The following is a 19,655-nucleotide window of genomic DNA, read 5'->3' on the forward strand; positions in this document are numbered from 1 at the left end:
ATATTATAAAATGAATAATAAATTGTGTATTATGACGTAATATGAAACATATTGTATCCAATTGCAGATGCAATTTAACAGCACTACCGTAACGCAGAAAGCGCCAAAAATTTTAAGGGTTATAACTTGAATAGATATTCATGGTATGGAGACATAATACAACAAGAGGCCCATGGGTCTTAACGGTCACCTGATATTTGATAAAAATGAGTTATGTCATTTACAAGCCAACTGATGGCTTTTGTTTATGAAATATGAACATAGATCTAATAGGTCTACATACAAAATTTCATTAAGATTGGTGCATATTAACTCACATTATCGTGTTCACAAGGTTCAATAATTATCATCGCAAAAAGCAATAACTACGTAATTAAGTTGAAGTCAAATCTACCTGATTGTCGAACTCGTCCGAGATATTTTTAATAAAGGTCTACATACACATTTTAAATTTTGCTGGGTGCATATTTACACAAGTTATCGTATTCACAAGGTTCAATCATAATTATTAGTGCAAATGGCAATAACTCCGTAAATTACAGTCGAATCACGCTGATTTTCGAGCTCGTCCCAGATCTTTCCAATGTTAGTCTACATACAAAGTTTCATAAAAATCGTTTCAAATTTACTCAAGTTATCGCGTTCGCAAGGCCCAATAAAAATTATTAATGCAAAGGGCAATTACTCCGTAAATTACTGTAGAATCACGCTGATTTTCAAACACGTCCGATATCTTTCCGATGTTAGTCTACATAGAAAATTTCATTAACATCGGTTTATATTTACTACGCACGACGACGGACAAAAGACTATCGCAATAGGTCATAATGACCTATGGTCAGGTGACCTAAAAATCTTAGTGTAATCTAAATTAACCGTGAAGTGGTTAATGATGAGAGTACACTCTGATTTTTGGGTTATATCTCCATTACATAAAAACATATTTGTTTGTTTGTTTTATTAATTAATGTCCTAATAACAGCTATGAGCATGTAAGGACGGCCTCCCATGTATGCGGTGTATTGCGTGTATGTTGTGCGAGGTGCGTGTTTTGGGAGGCTGCGGTATATTCATTTGTGTCTTCTTGTATAGTGGAACTGTTGCCCTATTTATAGTGCTATATCACTGAAGCATGCCGACGAAGACACCAAGCAACACACCCCACCCGGTCACATTATACTGACAACAGGCGAACCAGTCGTCCCACTCCCTGTATGCTGAACGCTAAGCAGGAGCAGACACTACCACTTTGGTGTATCTCGGCCAGGGGACAGAACCCAGAGCATTCCTCACAGAAGCGAACGCTCAACTAAAGGCCAAAAGTGAGGCGGTGCCAAGGGAGGCATAAGGAAAGATAAAGTCCGTGAGGAAGAAGAGAAAAGATAAGATCCTAAATTTAGTCGCCATTTACGATCATGCAATAGGGGCAGCAGGTACAATTCAATAGAGAATCTGACAACATCTCATAAAAGGTCATGTTCGGATGGTCTTTTTATCACGTGTACTTCAGATCACATGCATTTTCTACACATTGCTAAGTAAATTGATAACGCCATTTCGTCCAAGAATGCATATACATTTAGCTTTGTTGTGCTATTTTGGAGAGATGACTACGTACACAAAAATAATTCGGACGGTTTTTTCGAACTATTTCGTCCCCAGTCAAAATTCTGGTATTACCAATTTGATTGGCAATTTCCAAAGGTCATCTGGACGTGACCCCTAATGGGATGTTATCAGATCCTCTTATCAAAGTAATAATAAGGATCTGTATTTTAATCAAATTGATTTGTTTCTATATGATTTCCAAAGGTGGCACTACGTTCAGCAAGTCAAGAGTTTTTTTCTAAACAGTTACACCGGAAAAAAAATTACACCAACAACTCGTGTTAAATTTTACATGTATGTTTAAATTATCTATGAATATTATTGATGAAACTGCATCCATTCATCATCTTGCAGCACTCTAAAGGTACAGTCACAACATATGAAAGTGTATATTCTAAAAATAGTACACCCATAACACAGACGAGATTTTATTTTTCTCTGAATATTATTGGGGAAAATGCATCACCTTGCAACACTTCAAAAGTAAATGTGCACATGTTAAATGATATTGTACACTCACAGGACAAATGATAAATTGGCTATTTTTTCTATGAATATTATGGAACTGCATCATCTAGTGGCACTCCAAAAGTAAATTACATTAGTTTAAAGAAATAGTGTATATTTCTCCGTGAATATTACTGAAGACACTGCATCACCTTATAGCACCACAAAAGTAGATGTACACAAGTGTAAAATAAATAGTATATATTTCTCCATGAATATTACTGAAGACACTGCATCACCTTATAGCACCACAAAAGTAAATGTACACAAGTGTAAAAGAAATAGTATATATTTCTCCATGAATATTACTGAAGACACTGCATCACCTTATAGCACTACAAAAGTAAATGTACACAAGTGTAAAAGAAATAGTATATATTTCTCCATGAATATTACTGAAGACACTGCATCACCTTATAGCACTACAAAAGTAAATGTACACAAGTGTAAAAGAAATAGTGTATATTTCTCCATGAATATTACTGAAGACACTGCATTACCTTATAACACCACAAAAGTAAATGTACACAAGTGTAAAAGAAATAGTGTATTTTCTCCATGAATATTACTGAAGACACTGCATCACCTTATAGCACCACAAAAGTAAATGTACACAAGTGTAAAAGAAATAGTGTATATTTCTCCATGAATATTACTGAAGACACTGCATTACCTTATAGCACCACAAAAGTAAATGTACACAAGTGTAAAAGAAATAGTATATATTTCTCCATGAATATTACTGAAGACACTGCATTACCTTATAACACCACAAAAGTAAATGTACACAAGTGTAAAAGAAATAGTGTATATTTCTCCATGAATATTACTGAAGACACTGCATTACCTTATAACACCACAAAAGTAAATGTACACAAGTGTAAAAGAAATAGTGTATATTTCTCCATGAATATTACTGAAGACACTGCATTACCTTATAACACCACAAAAGTAAATGTACAGATGTGTAAAAGAAATAGTGTATATTTCTCCATGAATATTACTGAAGACACTGCATCACCTTATAGCACCACAAAAGTAAATGTACACAAGTGTAAAAGAAATAGTGTATATTTCTCCATGAATATTACTGAAGACACTGCATCACCTTATAGCACCACAAAAGTAAATGTACACAAGTGTAAAAGAAATAGTATATATTTCTCCATGAATATAAGTGAAGACACTGCATCACCTTATAGCACCACAAAAATAAATGTACACAAGTGTAAAGAAATAGTATATATTTCTCCATGAATATTACTGAAGACACTGCATCACCTTATAGCACTACAAAAGTAAATGTACACAAGTGTAAAGAAATAGTATATATTTCTCCATGAATATTACTGAAGACACTGCATCACCTTATAGCACTACAAAAGTAAATGTACATAAGTGTAAAAGTAATAGTATATTTTCTCCATGAATATTATTGTAAAAACTTGTAGCCTTGTAGCACCCCAAAAGTAATGTGTATAAGTTTGTTTTAAGATGTAAGTATATTGTCAGAGCCTCTATTAAACGGAGTGGTTATAAGGATTTGTTTTTTAATCAGATTGAGTTTAAATTTGCAGATTTCGATCAGTATTTGTCAAATAATTGCAAATGTCATACAACATAGCTATATTAGGCGTCAAATAATCAATAGCATAAACAAATGAAAGCATACGTACTTTAATATTTTTTTAGAAACAAATGATAATATACGAGCATTAATATATATTCATAAAACAATAGTTTATACATAAAACGTACGCTTAAATTATCATTGAATTGATATGTCGAATTTAACTAACTTCAAGGTGATGTGATTTTGGTCCATTATAGAGTGTACCCTGGCTGTTAATAGGACGTTATCTGAATCAAACAAACAATAAAGTATGCCTATGATGACATTATATACATTTTTACATTGCATGTGTTGATGGTGTAGAGCCGGTCCATTGGGATTTTTAACACAGGACTGAACCTCGTGATCACCTTCACAACAGGTTTTCTCATCAATTAAAATTCTTGTTTTTGCGTCCTAACGCTTGATGCAGTTGAGGCAGTATCGGGTAGTAATCGTAGGCCGTTGGCGTTTCGCCCTGAACTCCGCATTTTACGGTCACAATAACTAATATCAGAATATATACATGTATTCATAGCAAAGTACCGTGGCACATGTTCTAAAATAAAACGCGACATTTGGTCACAGTATAGAAGGTTATTCTAGGTAGCTATATAGGTTATTTATAGCCGCCAACCGACGTGATATATCGATTAATTCTACATGTACCATTCCCGTACAGCGTCACGGCTGAAAGGCCATCTTTGTGTATACTTGTGATCGGAAGTAGGTCGTGTTTATGTGTCACACCGGAGATCGAAGGACAGCGATAAATATAAGACTATGACCCTGGTACATCATCTTATTTTAGTGGTCGTATCCATATATCAGGTAGGTTTACAACACATGTGTCCGCTACACGTGTGTTAAGACAGTGTTACATATATGTGCCGTCAAAGCCGATAACACAAAGTGTACACACGCTAACCTGAAAACGAATCGTAAACAAATGATATCTTTGATATCAGTGTATGATAACAGCCTGTTTGATATCATTGCCTCAGTTTAATACATTAAGAATATGGTTTATTTAATATATCATTCAATGATGCTAGTTTTGGGCATATTATAATATACCTATTTTGTTTACTATACAATGGTATACAGTAAATGTCGTAACCGGTGTGGGGTGAAACATGAAGTCACACTGGAAATGCCCGGGTTAATATTCACAAAGCAAAATTCGAATATGTAATTGTGAATTTATTATTACTATACCATTTGTTCTGGCGTATCACCCTTGATTATGTTTTGATGGATTTCAGCATATGTTCTTTTATTTGCACAACGATACTGTATAATGTACATGTAGTGTACTAAGCTTACATGTAACAGGTTCGGAACCACAGGGATTTGTAACGTAGGTTGTGAGAAAGTCTGTTGTGTATACATGTGTACTAGGCCTATATACTATATAAAAGGACAAGGGAACCAACGGCTCGCTTGGAAGAGGTACACCTGCCTCTACAAAAGTCGCCCGTATTCCGTCTAACATGGATAAATATGTATATAATTAATACTAATATATTCTTAAATAAATTTTCGATACGGAAAACACAACTTCAGACACGAAATAATATATTAACATACCTTTATTTCACTATGAACGCGGAAAATGCAGTCAGATTTCCTCACTGTCGTTATGCCTGTCCAGTGAAATCTAGGTCAAAGGCACTTACACTATTCCCTTGTAACAAATTTTGTATGCATTCATTTCACTTTCTGGTGATATTTTCCCATTGCAAATACAAATAGGCTATCTCCGATAAAGCTTTCATTAATCTAATCCAACAACTAAGCGAGGAATCACACTTTTTTATCCAGCACTCGACTCTTGTTCGTATAAGTACCTTTTTTTTAGTGTACCCGCCCTTACCCGATACTGCACTGAAATTCTGTACCCAGACTCTGTATAAATTAAGTTTCATGGTTAAGGTTCTTAGAAGTACCTTTATTTGAAGTACACGTATCATTAATTGAATAATCTAACTTAAGTCGAGACTCTAATGTTTTACTTTACCGGTTACCACATTAATATTGTAGCTTTTAGTATACAGGCACTGTGTATATGGGGTTTCCAGTTCGGGTCCGGGTATGGGGTACACAATATCCACTCAAACGTGTTTAACCTAGATTTCAGTGGACAAGCAAAACGACAGCGAGGAAATCTGACTGCATTTTCCACGTTCATAGTGAAATAAAGGTATGTTAATATATTATATCGTGATTGAAGTTGTGTTTTTCATGTCGCAAATTTATTTAAGAATGTATTGGTATTATATATGTACATATTTATCCATGTTTGACGGAATACGGGCGACTTTTGTAGAGGCAGGTGTACCTCTTCCAAGCGAGCCGTTGGTTCCCTTGTCCTTTTATATAGTATATAACCTTAGGCCTAGTACACATGAATACACAACATACTTTCTCACAACCTACGTTACAAGTCCCTGTGTTCGGAACTACAACCCATCGACCCTAAGCCAGACATCTTTAGTTATCCGTCATAATGTCTAAGTTTGGTGTCAGGGCCAGAGTCTCTCGGGCTAGTACTTGTATATCTACCTGTACATTTAAATTTTACTGTACATGTATGTTAATCAATATTCATTTTATCCTTTAAAACACAAAAAAAGCACATATTTACGTTGCCAAGAGGTGAACTGACGCTTTAGGCACAAATTTATCCTATCACAAAGATTTAGATGAAGTTAATGTTATATCGAACACATCAATTTGAGAGTCGTCTCCCTTGTAATGATGTCGCTTGTAAAAATGTATGAACATCTTATAACGTAAAAATGGCATCTTCGTTTCAATGTCGTTTTCTGATTGACTTATTTTCATTCAAATTAGGTTATTTCCAAACATAAAAATATATTTAAGTTAATTTTAACTATTAATTGATTATTAATCTTTGGTGTAGTTTATAGATTTTATGGTGTCATACCGCCCTGGTATAAAACAGTAGAATTAAATGATTATTTTGGATTCGGTGAGGTCGGTATAACACCATATTGACCTAATTATCAGTCCTTAATTTTAAATAAAATATTATCGTTCTTAAAAAAATAATAGTTTTCATGTTATAAACGCAAGTACTTTTCGCGAAAAAACAATGGGCTTAGGAAACCGCCTTGACGAACTCGATATTTGGCTAATGTGAGTTCTCCAGCGGAATATCGACTCTGATGTTTCTAAATATACCACCCTTCACGTGACAAGGTATTAGTCATTGAAATCAGAAGGAAATCGGACCATATTTAATTTTTAGCTCACCTGGCCGAAGGGCCGGTGAGCGTATTTAATGGCGCGGCGTCCGTCGTCCGTCCGTCTGTCCGTCAACATTTCCTTTGAATCGCTACTAGTCATAGAGTTCTGCATGGATTGTAACCAAATTTGGCCACAAACATCATTGGGGAAGGCGGAACAGAATTTGTATAAATTTTGGCTCTGGTCCTTCGGGGGCAGGAGGGGCGGGGCCCAATAGGGGAAATAGAGGTAAATCCTTTAAATCGCTACTTGTCATAGAGTTCTGCATGGAATGTAACCAAATTTGGCCACAAACATCCTTGGGGGAAGGGGAACAGAACTTGTATAAATTTTGGCTCTGGTCCCCCCAGGGGCAGAAGGGGCGGGGCCCAATAGGGGAAATAGAGGTATATCCTTTAAATCGCTACTAGTCATAGAGTTCTGCATGGATTGTAACCAAATTTGGACACAAACATTCTTTGGGGAAGGGGAACAGAATTGTATAAATTTTGGCTCTGACCCATCAGGGGCAGGAGGGGCGGGGCCCAATAGGGGAAATAAAGGTAAATCCTTTAAATCGCTACTTGTCATAGAGTTTTACATGGAATGTAACCAAATTTGGCCACAAACATCATTGGGGGACAGAACCTGTATAAATTTTGGCTCTGATCCCCCGGGGGCAGGAGGGGTGGGGCCCAATAGGGGAAATAGAGGTAAATCATTTAAATTGCTACTAGTCATAGAGTTCTGAATGGATTGTAACCAAATTTGGCCACAAACATCCTTAAGGGAAGGGGAACAGAATTTGTATAAATTTTGGCTCTGGCACCCCCGGGGGCTGGAGGGGTGGGGCCCAACAGGGGAAATAGAGGTAAATCCTTTCAACCGCTACTAATCATAGAGTTCTGCATGGATTGTAACCAAATTTGGCGTCAAACGTCCTTGGGGGAAGGGGAACAGAACTTGTATAAATTTTGGCTCTGGTCCCTCGGGGGCAGGAGGGGCGGGGCCCAATAGGAGAAATAGAGGTAAATCCTTTTAATCGCTACTTGTCATACAGTTCTGAATGGATTGTAACCAAATTTGGCCACAAACATCCTTAAGGGAAGGGGAACAGAATTTGTATAAATTTTGGCTCTGGCACCCCCGGGGGCTGGAGGGGTGGGGCCCAACAGGGGAAATAGAGGTAAATCCTTTCAACCGCTACTAATCATAGAGTTCTGCATGGATTGTAACCAAATTTGGCGTCAAACGTCCTTGGGGGAAGGGGAACAGAACTTGTATAAATTTTGGCTCTGGTCCCCCGGGGGCAGGAGGGGCGGGGCCCAATAGGGGAAATAGAGGTAAATCCTTTAAATCGCTACTTGTCATACAGTTCTGAATGGATTGTAACCAAATTTGGCCACAAACATCCTTGAGGGAATGGGAACAGAATTGTATAAATTTTTGCTCTGACCCCCTAGGGGCAGGAGGGGCGGGGCCCAATAGGGGAAGTAGAGGTAAATCCTTTAAATCGCTACTTGTCATAGAGTTTTACATGGATTGTAACCAAATTTGGCCTCAAACATCCTTGGGGGGACAGAACTTTTATAAATTTTGGCTCTGATCCCCCGGGGGCAGGAGGGGCGAGGCCCAATAGGGGAAATAGAGGCAAATCCTTTAAATTGCTACTAGTCATAGAGTTCTGCATGGATTGTAACCAAATTTGGACACAAACATTCTTGGGGGAAGGGAACAGAATTTGTATAAATTTTGGCTCTGGCATCCCCGGGGGCTGGAGGGGTGTGGCCCAATCGGGGAAATAGAGGTAAATCCTTTAAATCGCTACTAGTCATACAGTTCTGCATGGATTGTAACCAAATTTGGCCACAAACATCCTTAAGGGAAGGGGAACAGAATTTGTATAAATTTTGGCTCTGGCACCCCCGGGGGCTGGAGGGGTGGGGCCCAACAGGGGAAATAGAGGTAAATCCTTTCAACCGCTACTAATCATAGAGTTCTGTATGGATTGTAACCAAATTTGGCGTCAAACGTCCTTGGGGGAAGGGGAACGGAACTTGTATAAATTTTGGCTCTGGTCCCTCGGGGGCAGGAGGGGTGGGGCCCAATAGGAGAAATAGAGGTAAATCCTTTTAATCGCTACTTGTCATACAGTTCTGAATGGATTGTAACCAAATTTGGCCACAAACATCCTTGAGGGAATGGGAACAGAATTGTATAAATTTTGGCTCTTGTCCTCGGGGGCAGGAGGGACAGGGCCCAATAGGGGAAATAGATGTAAATGCTTTTAATCGCTACTTGTCATAGAGTTCTGCATGGAATGTAACCAAATTTGACCATAAGCATCCTTTGTGGAAGGGGAACAGAACTTGGATACATTTTGGCTCTGGCCCCCTGGGGGCAGGACGGATGGGGCCCAATAGGGGAAATAGAGGTAAATCCTTTAAATTGCTACTTGTCCTAGAGTTTTGCTTAGATTTTGACCAATTTTGACCATAAACATCCTTGGGGGAAGGGTAACAGAACTTGTATAAATTTTGGCTTTGACCCCCCGGGGGCTGGAGGGGTGGGGCCCAATAGGGGATTTAGAGGTTAATATTAAAATTCCTTCAGAAAAGAAACGATGAACCTGTATTCAAAATATTACTTGGCATTACAAACCAGGTGAGCGATACAGGCCCTCTGGGCCTCTTGCTATAACAGGTTCTGATATGCACGTGGATATAATCTTATGTAGAAATAAACACGTGGATATTATCTAATCTAATGATACTGCAATGAGCTGTTATCTATTCACCATGTAGCTATACCTGTAATTACTTCTCAAGTCGACATTGCATGATATAGAAAATTGAAACAATTCTCTTACATTGAACGATGTACACAATACTAGCAATTTGGGTATTGCTGGTTGTTTTGGTCATTCAATATGGAACTCCATAATATTAAAAAACTATAAATTTTAAAGTAATATTCTAATCAATATAAAAGATATAAAAAATTGTCCCCTTGAAGAATAACTGAGTAGATCGACACGCGACCCGCAAATTTCAATTGGCGAATCCAATTTTGACCCAGAGCTAGCCCTGTGTGCCATCTGTGAGAAAGTTTCGACATGCTATTTTTAGCCCACCATCATCAGATGGTGGGCTATTCAAATCGCTTTTTGTCCGTGGTCCGTCCGTCCTTCCGTCCGTCCTTCCGTCCGTCCGTCCGTTAACAATTCTTGTTATCGCTATTTCTCAGAAAGCACTGAAGGGATCTTTCTCAAATTTCATATGTAGGTTCCCCTAGGGCCCTAGTTGTGCATATTGCATTTTGGGACCAATCGGTTAACAAGATGGCCGCCAGGCAGCCATCTTGGATTTTGATACTTAAAGTTTGTTATCGCTATTTCTCAGAAAGTACTGAAGAGATCTTTCTCAAATTTCATATGTAGGTTCCCCTAGGGCCCTAGTTGTGCATATTGCATTTTGGGACCAATCGGTTAACAAGATGGCCGCCAGGCAGCCATCTTGGATTTTGATACTTAAAGTTTGTTATCGCTATTTCTCAGAAAGTACTGAAGGGATCTTTCTCAAATTTCATATGTAGGTTCCCCTAGGGCCCTAGTTGTGCATATTGCATTTTGGGACCAATCGGTTAACAAGATGGCCGCCAGGCAGCCATCTTGGATTTTAATACTTAAAGTTTGTTATCGCTATTTCTCAGAAAGTACTAAAGGGATCTTTCTCAAATTTCATATGTAGGTTCCCCTAGGGCCCTAGTTGTGCATATTGCATTTTGGGACCAATCGGTTAACAAGATGGCCGCCAGGCAGCCATCTTGGATTTTAATACTTAAAGTTTGTTATCGCTATTTCTCAGAAAGTACTGAAGGGATCTTTCTCAAATTTCATATGTAGGTTCCCCTAGGGCCCTAGTTGTGCATAATGCGTTTTTGGATCGATCGGTCAACAAAATGGCCACCAGGCAGCCATCTTGGATTTTGATAGTTAAAGATTAATATCGCTATTTCTCACAAAGTACTGAAGGGATCTTTCTCATATTTCATATGTAGGTTTCCCTAGGGCTCTTGTTGTGCATAATGCGTTTTTGGATCGATCGGTCAACAAAATGGCCGCCAGGCTGCCATCTTGGAATTTGATAGTTAAAGTTTGTTATCGCTATTTCTCACAAAGTACTGAAGGGATCTTTCTCATATTTCATATGTAGGTTTCCCTAGGGCTCTTGTTGTGCATAATGCGTTTTTGGATCGATCGGTCAACAAAATGTCCGCCAGGCTGCCATCTTGGAATTTGATAGTTAAAGTTTGTTATCACTATTTCTCAGAAAGTATTGAATGAATCTGTCTCAAATTTCATATATAGGTTCCTCTATGGCCCTAGTTGTGCATATTTCGATTTGGGACCGATCGATTTACAAGATGGCCGCCAAGGAGCCATCTTGGATTTTGATAGTTGAAGTTTGTTACTGCTATTTCTCAGAAAGTACTGAAGCGATCTGTCTCAAATTTTATATGTAGTATGTTTGCAAAAGTTTGAAAAGCAGAGAGAAAAGATCCCTCTTTCCATTGTCAGACATAGATCATTCTTTGGTGGGCGCCAAGATCCCTCTGGGATCTCTTGTTTCTTCTGTAATCTTTTGAAAACCATTAGGTTTGGTGAACTAAGCTGTAAAAACATTCAAATGAACTGACAAACAAGCATAAATCACTGTAAAAATGTAAAATAAATTTAGACAAAAATATGGCTTCATGGTCGGACCGTATGTACTCATTTCACGGAACTGTAGGTGTAAATACAATGAAGATTTGTTTTAGTACTGCTAAAATCATATTCAGCTCTTATTTGTACGTGTAAAATTAAAACCAATGCATACCATGTATTGAAATTCTCAAAATGTGTTTGGTGTTGAATGATAAAATATTAAAAGCTTTTCTTGATTCGTGGGTATGAAAATTACGGCACATATAACTTTCAAAAATAATAAAAGCAGACTGATAAATTAGTTTCACCTGTTTTATATTTATATTCATATGATCAAATATATATACCATTCCATCCACTGTTCAATATAATTAATTTGTTTTAAATGGAAATATCTTTTATCATTCAAATTTTTTTTTATCGCCTTGCAAACATAGAGATCATTTTAGAACACACTATTTATTTTTAACTTACATAATTTAAACGTTCGTTTGGACCTAAATGACCCAGGCTGTCGATGGGCCTTGAAAACAACCAAAAATATGTATACATTGGTGCAGCTTCCAAACCATACCTAGAGTACAAACAATAAGTAAGAGACTGGTTCCTTCGTATTTTATTAAAGGCGACTAAATTTCGGGGCTTACCTTTACTCATCTCCTTTACTGACTTTGACACCGTTTCGCTTAAAAGCCCGCCCGTGTGAGGAAGTCGAGACACGGCAAAGTTCATAAAAGTAGTCCTTGCTTCTGCTTGACGTTCACCATAACGAAAGTTGGACAACTGATTTGCCCCTTGTCCAATTATTTTGTTTGTTTGATTAATTAACGACTTTGGTGTGTCTCGGCCAGGGGACAGAACCCAGTGCCTCACAGGGGCGAACGCTCACCCCATGGCCAAAAGTGAGGCGGTGCCAAGGGAGGCATTAGGAAAGATAAAGTCAGTTAGGAAGAAAAGAAAAGATAAGATCCTTAATTTAGTCGCCTTTTACGATCATGCAATAGGGGCAGCAGGTACAGTTCTAACGCCCTACCTGCAGGGATTAATGTGTTTATTAAACGGCATGCTTCAGTGATAAAGCACTATAAATAGAACAAAATGTCCATTATTACAAGGAATACACAACAAGAATACACTGCAGCCTCCCTAAATATAGCCACTTACCGCAAAACAATGCACATATAAGACGCGCTCCTTTAATGTCCCAGGATGTTATAAATCTAACAGAGCAAACCAAACAATTTAAAATACCACTTCTAACATGATTAGATGGAGTAGTTATTTTTTTAATCCTGAAAATCAATATTTAACAAGAAGTTAGATTTTACTAAGAATACATCCGCATGCTAAACATAAATAGATTTAACATGTTTTCCCAATATCGGTGAGTCATCATTGTATCAAACATACAATATATATGAAAACATTTACATTTGTGGACCTGATTAATGAGACAGATTTTTATCTTTTGCAGATAAACACCCGATCCGCTGGGGAGACAGACATGCCCAATCTACGCGGGATCTCAGACTGTCCATCACCGCTCCTTCAAGTAATGTTCGAACCTACGTGTTTAGAAAATTGTCCAGCGGATATACCTTTTGAATTCATGAGCATGTGCCTGACATTCTGTCCATACGGATATACAGAACACGACAACAATATAACTTGTAGAGCAGAAAAAAGTGATTTGAACTTTGACCTCTGTGGGACTACAGTTTGTTCCAAAGAAACACCGTTATGTTATAGCACCCAGTGCATGTCCGAATGTCCAAATGGAACCTTTCCAAAGGGAAGAAAATGTTTACAGAGTTGTGCTGATGCTTTGCCGTTTGTTTTGAATGACAGTTGTGTATCGAAGTGCCCTGATGACAAACCATATGACGAAAATGGATATTGTGTTTCAGCATGCACATCGAGCTATTTCCTGTATAACCGGAAGTGTTTAAGTTCATGTCCAGATCAAACTTTTGTGTATAGGTCGACCTGTGTTGAAAATTGCCCTCCTGAGGCCGAGAAGTCTGTCTCAGTCTGGAATAAAACCATTTGTGTCTCAGACTGTCCTAGTTACACAGTGTTCAATGGAAGCCAATGTGAACTAGAATGCCCTATCGGTCAGGACTATTTGTGGAATGGTTCTTGTGTGTAAGTGATTGTCCTGAAATATTCCCATACACATATAACGTGACTCGAAGCTTCTCGCCGTACCAAATAGCAGTGTGTACCGATAGTTGTCCTTCTTCAACTTACTTAGAAGAGAACCACTGTGAATCAAATTGCCCTTATATATTGTACGAAAGTAATATCAAGTGTGTTTCAAGCTGTCCGGACAAACTGCCGTTTACTACGGGAGAATCACCTCCTTTTGTCTGTGTATCGGAACAATGCCCTTCTGATAACTATATTTTCAATAACACATGCGTAAAAGTTTGTCCGGAGTCGCATCCCTTCAAAGAGAATAGGGTATGCTTGCCAAAATGTCGATCTCGGATGGGTTGGTTATGAGGGCACCTGTCTATTCTCGTGTCCTGATGTTGAGATGGATGTGAATAACGGTCAATGTGAGTGTCCGAACTCGCGTCCATTCCTACATCAAATAAGTGCAACACGGGTAGAATGTCGTGTTGCCGCAGTCTGTCCCAAAGGGGAATTCACATGGCATAATAACTGTTTCTATCAGTGTCCCGACTATACATTTTTCTTTAACTTCACATGTTTAGATAAATGTCCATCTTCTCATCCGTTTAAATACAGAAGTGACAGACATGGAGCGTTGTTAGCGTACGAATGTGTGTCAAACTGTCCAGAGAATACTTTTACAAATGGCGATTTTTGTTATGATCATTGTGTCAATCCATTTATAGGTTTCCGGGGGAATTACACCTGTTTGGAAAAAGTGTCCCGAATCGGATAGATGGCTCTCTGCTACTACAACTATTGCAAACCAGTTAGCGTTTTGTGTGCTCAGAGAATTGCTCCGCGCCACGACTTATGAATAGCGACCAATGCCTTTTATCATGCCCAGACGACAAACCGTTTGTTGTGAATCAAACTTGTGTAAAGCAATGTCCAGTCACTTTAAATTTAAAAACAACACATGCTCATGGAATAGTTTGTTCTAATGTTTGTCCGGAAAAACTATATCCAGGACAGTGACACCTGCATGTTGAGGTGTTCTGCAGGTAAAGTTATAATCGATGATTTATGTGTAGACGTAAAATATTGCGTCCACGAGTACCAATATATCGAGTATTCTAAACATGGAACAATTTGCCGGAAGCGATGTTTAGATAATCAATTTGTTGACAATATCCGGTGTGTGACGTCATGTCCGCTTTTTGCTCTTGGGCAGTATTGTGTAAATGAATGTCCAAGCTACCAAAAAATTTACACGGGAGCAAAACTCATCCACCGTCAATCCTGACAAACAGTGCTATGAAGATTGCCCGAGCAAAACATACGCAAATGGAACAAAATGTATTGCAATTAATTGTCCGCAAAAATATGTATCTGACTCCAGAAACTGTGTTTCTGTATGTCCAAAATCTCATCCGTATGTCAAGCATCAATACGTGTGCGTCAGTACGTGTGAAGATGACTATGTGATCGCTGATGACAATACATGTATAGAGGAGAAAACATTGTCACCAGGAGACGGGCTACTTTGTGTACAGTAGACGCTGTGTAAATGCCTGTCCCCCGGGAACATTCGTTAATTACGTTAACAACGGTTGTATTTTGTCGAGCGTGGTATATCTGTTGATAGTAGTAGGGGTGCTTGGTATCATCTCCATGACGGCGGCTCTGGTCTGGTTCTATTACTACAGACAGAGGAAGAACTGCCAGACATGCTTCACAAAAATGCAGGTATGTGATCAAATGGTTTCAAACCGAATCAACATTCGAAAATTACTGTTAAAGAATTGCTCTCGTTGCACCCATTGAACAACTATCGTAAAAGGCGCCTAAGTTTGGTATATTTTATTTCCTTCCCATCTGATAAGAATTCTTCTTCCTGAAGTCCCGCTTGACACCGTCTCATTTCTGGTCTTGACTGTGCTGTGTGGTTTCTGGCAGCATGCATCGGTGAGATTCCCATGCAAGGTGGGTAGTTTCTGCTCCTGCTTAGCGCTCAGTAAAAAGCGAGTGGGACGACTGGTTCGCCCGTTGTCAGTATAATGTGACCGGGTGGGGTGTGTTGCTTGGTGTCTTCGGCGGCATGCTTCAGTGATATAGCACTATAAAAAGGGCAAAAGTTCCACTATACAAGAAGACACAACATGAATATACCGCAGTCTCCCGAAACACGCACCTCGCACAACATACAAGCAACACACCGCATACATGGGAGGCCGTCTTTACATGACCATAGCTGTTAATAGGACGTTAATTAATCAAACAAACAAACAAACAAACCCATGCATTCACACACGACACAACACGAATATACCGTAGTCACATAAAACTAACACCTGCACTTCATACACGCTACACACCGCATGCATGGGATGCCGTCATTACGTGATACTGGCTAGTAATAGGACGTTAGTTAATCAAACCAAAAGCATTCACACTCGAAACACATTTACCAATATCAACCAGTTGTCAAGATACGTATGTTATATAATATGTCATGATGATTTTCCCGTCAATGTCTCATGACACGTCCTTGGTTACTGAGGCTGGAATTAGTCTACAAAAATGTGACGTTACGCTCGCAACCACGTGACTACATAAAATGGTTTACGAAATATCCGTATTTTGGGAGACTTTGGTATGTTCGTATTGTATCTTCTTCTATAGTGGAACTGTCCTTTTTATAGTGCTATGTCGCTGCTCACCGCATTCATGGGAGGCCTTGCTTAAATGACCCTAGCGGCTGTTAAATAAGGACTTTGGTTAATCAATCAAACAAACAAACCGTCCCGTATATTTCATATACAAACATTTCACGTTTTCTTCATGATTATCATTCTTACTATGATCAACACTTTCATTTCCAGGAGAGGTGTTCAGGGGACACTCCACTACTGAGAGAGGACGTATTATCAGACGGATACGCCATGACGGATATGGTAACGGACTCTCCCGGCAAGACAGACGTTACTGTATAAACGTTATATAACGGAGTGTGTTTAACTATCATTGTGTATCTGTTAATTTACATGTCCCTCAATCTTTACAGCTATATAGTTATGGTTTATTGTCGGTTCATTTAAAGATGCTCAACCGCCGTCAGAGCTAAAATGATACTCACCAATTTATCAATAATTTGTATATAATTCAAGTTTTGCTTATTACCAGCATTTTCAGTGGCTATAAAATTTACTTTATCAGCACATAAAGGAAAAAAATGGCGTCGACGTTTGTAACGTTGCTTCTGATTTGCTGAGATGACGGCGTACTGATTTCATAGACAAAAGAGTCCCAAAATGAATTTTGAGAGTATTGAAGAGATTATCTTTAAGTAATTGAATTATAACGATTAATTTGAATAGATTTTTTATGTTATGGAGATGTAACACAAAAATCTGAGACGACTCATATCATAAACCGCTTCGCGGTTTATTTAGAGTACACTCAGATATTTATGTTATATCTCCATAACATAAAAAAAATCTATTCAAGTTAATCCTTAATTAATCGTATACATGTGTATATATATGTTTAATAAACACACAATGTAAGATAATCTATTTTGCTTTGTCATGCATGCGCAATAAGTACTTCAATCCATATAGGACATAGTGCTTCGTGATGTAATAAAATATTTTCAATATTTTTGTATTGAAGTAAAATAATAAAATCGCACTTTTCAATAGTGGTAATGGTGTAAAGTAAGTAACTTTTGTAACTGAGGAAAATTACTAATTCGTCTGCTCCTATTTTTGATAGAGAGAAATTACCATTCGTCAGCGGTGGAGCATCTTTAAATGGGATATTTTCACAACTTAGGTGGATATCGGCACGGTTTATATAATTCTCTCTGGGAATAATGAAATATGTATATGTTGAACAGACCCATAAATTTTAAATCAGAGAATTTTGATTTTCTTCAAATTCAATCTTAACGATTTTGTTATATTAGTCTGTTCAACTGATATATGTTTCATTATTCCTCGGTTGGAATTATATCGACTGTACCGATGTCCCTCTAAAGTATCCCCACGAAAATCAGCGGCTTACAATAAAATTATCTATGCCGTAACATAATTATATATATTGCATTCGCTTAAATATAAAAGGAGCGAAAAATATTAGCTCCAGATCCTCCTATTTCAGTCTGTGTTCAGTGTGTGATTACCGGTGATGTACCTTTTCTACTTGTCACGGTGTCTATGGAAACATGAACACTAGAAGTAGTAAATTTCTATACAACATATGTATCCTGGTTGGAATGTACACCTGACCGCTGTAGCAGAAATGTTACAGTGGCATTTTTGCCACATTTACTTATCATCGCCATCATCATAATCATCCTCCTCATCGCCATCGTCATCCTCATTTTCATCATTCACATCATCATCATCATCATAATCACCATCATCATCATTTTTAAAATTTTCCAGTGGTTCTGTAGATATTCTCAAACATCCTACATTTTCTGATACACACCTTATATATATCTTATTTCTCAGCATATTAAGTGCAGAGGGCATTAGTCCGCTAAACCTGCCTATATTATTAGGCATTTTTATTTATATATATTTTTTTTTTTTTTTTTTTTTTTGGCCTAATATATTAGGAAAAAAATAAAAAGCCTAATAAATATAGGCAGGTTTAGCAGACTAAGAGGGCATATGCATGAATTTCATTAATTAATATTTATGCAAATGTGTTGATACAATACGTTTATTCACCATTGTGTATGATGCATTTTACAGAAATATAATGTATGTTAAATTATTTTGTTTCGTAAATGACCGGATGCTTATTTATTGATCATTTCTGTTTGATACTGGTATTTTTAAACAGCTTGCATATTGACATTCGTGCTCAGCGATTGGGTGAAAGCGTATTCTAGGGCGAGTCATTTGGAATGACAATTTCTTTTTTTATCTATTTTTTACATGGATTGTTTTTATGGTGGAATGAATATATTTTCTTTTTGATATCTCTTTTCACATATATTGTTTTTATGGTGATATCTTCACGGATGTTATAGTATGGATAAAGTGATATAAATATTTTTAATAAGAGGTTGTGCTTTACATGTGTAATATTCAAAGTGTAAATGGTTACTGTACAGTGCTTAAATTCATAGAGACAATATCGCGCGGTTTACTACAGATCATAATCGCGGAGTTTAAGTTTTCATGGTTCACCGACTCATATAATACTTTTGAACTATTGTTCTTATGCACGTCAATAAATATTTCTCTGGTGTTTGGAATTTGGTAGCAACGCGAATATATAACAAAAATCAACCATCCACGATATTTGACCATTATAAAGTATCTATTTCCTCAACTGGATATTCCGTCTTTGCATATTACAGAATTGGCGCCCTTACGGGTTGTTACAATTGTACATCAATATTTTGTGAGCGCAATTCACGCGGTTTTCGCCGAAATTTATGACGTTACGCTCGCAAATACATGACTTGAAAATTTTTACCTACCTGCAAAAGCAGATAACTCTGCACTATGCAAATACAGAAGATATTAAATTGTAGACAGAACTGGATTAGTGCTATTAGGTTATATACAATTTTGATGTAAAATATTTCTGTTTACAAAGCTTTTGCTAGTATCATTTTAAGTTTGTATTAAACAGATCTTAAAAGTTTGCCCAGGATTTGGTGGCAGACCAAATTCAACGAATTAGGTTGTTATCAGATTACACATATAAACTTTATACTGTACTTCAATGTGTGCGTGCGCTTAGATTTAAGAGCCACGAGAAAAAAAAAGACTACAACAGTGGCATAATTCTAAAACGCGAAATGAAGCAATCACGAAAAAGGTG

At 37.6% G+C, this 19,655-nt stretch overlaps 1 pseudogene; it reads left to right on the forward strand.

Moving 5' to 3' along the window:
• Positions 1-4,414: 4,414 nt before the first annotated feature.
• Positions 4,415-17,715, forward strand: LOC138310417 (proprotein convertase subtilisin/kexin type 5-like; annotated as a pseudogene).
• The last annotated feature ends 1,940 nt before the right edge of the window (positions 17,716-19,655 follow it).

This window comes from Argopecten irradians, chromosome 16 (assembly GCF_041381155.1).
Source record: "Argopecten irradians isolate NY chromosome 16, Ai_NY, whole genome shotgun sequence".
NCBI lineage: Eukaryota > Metazoa > Mollusca > Bivalvia > Pectinida > Pectinidae > Argopecten > Argopecten irradians.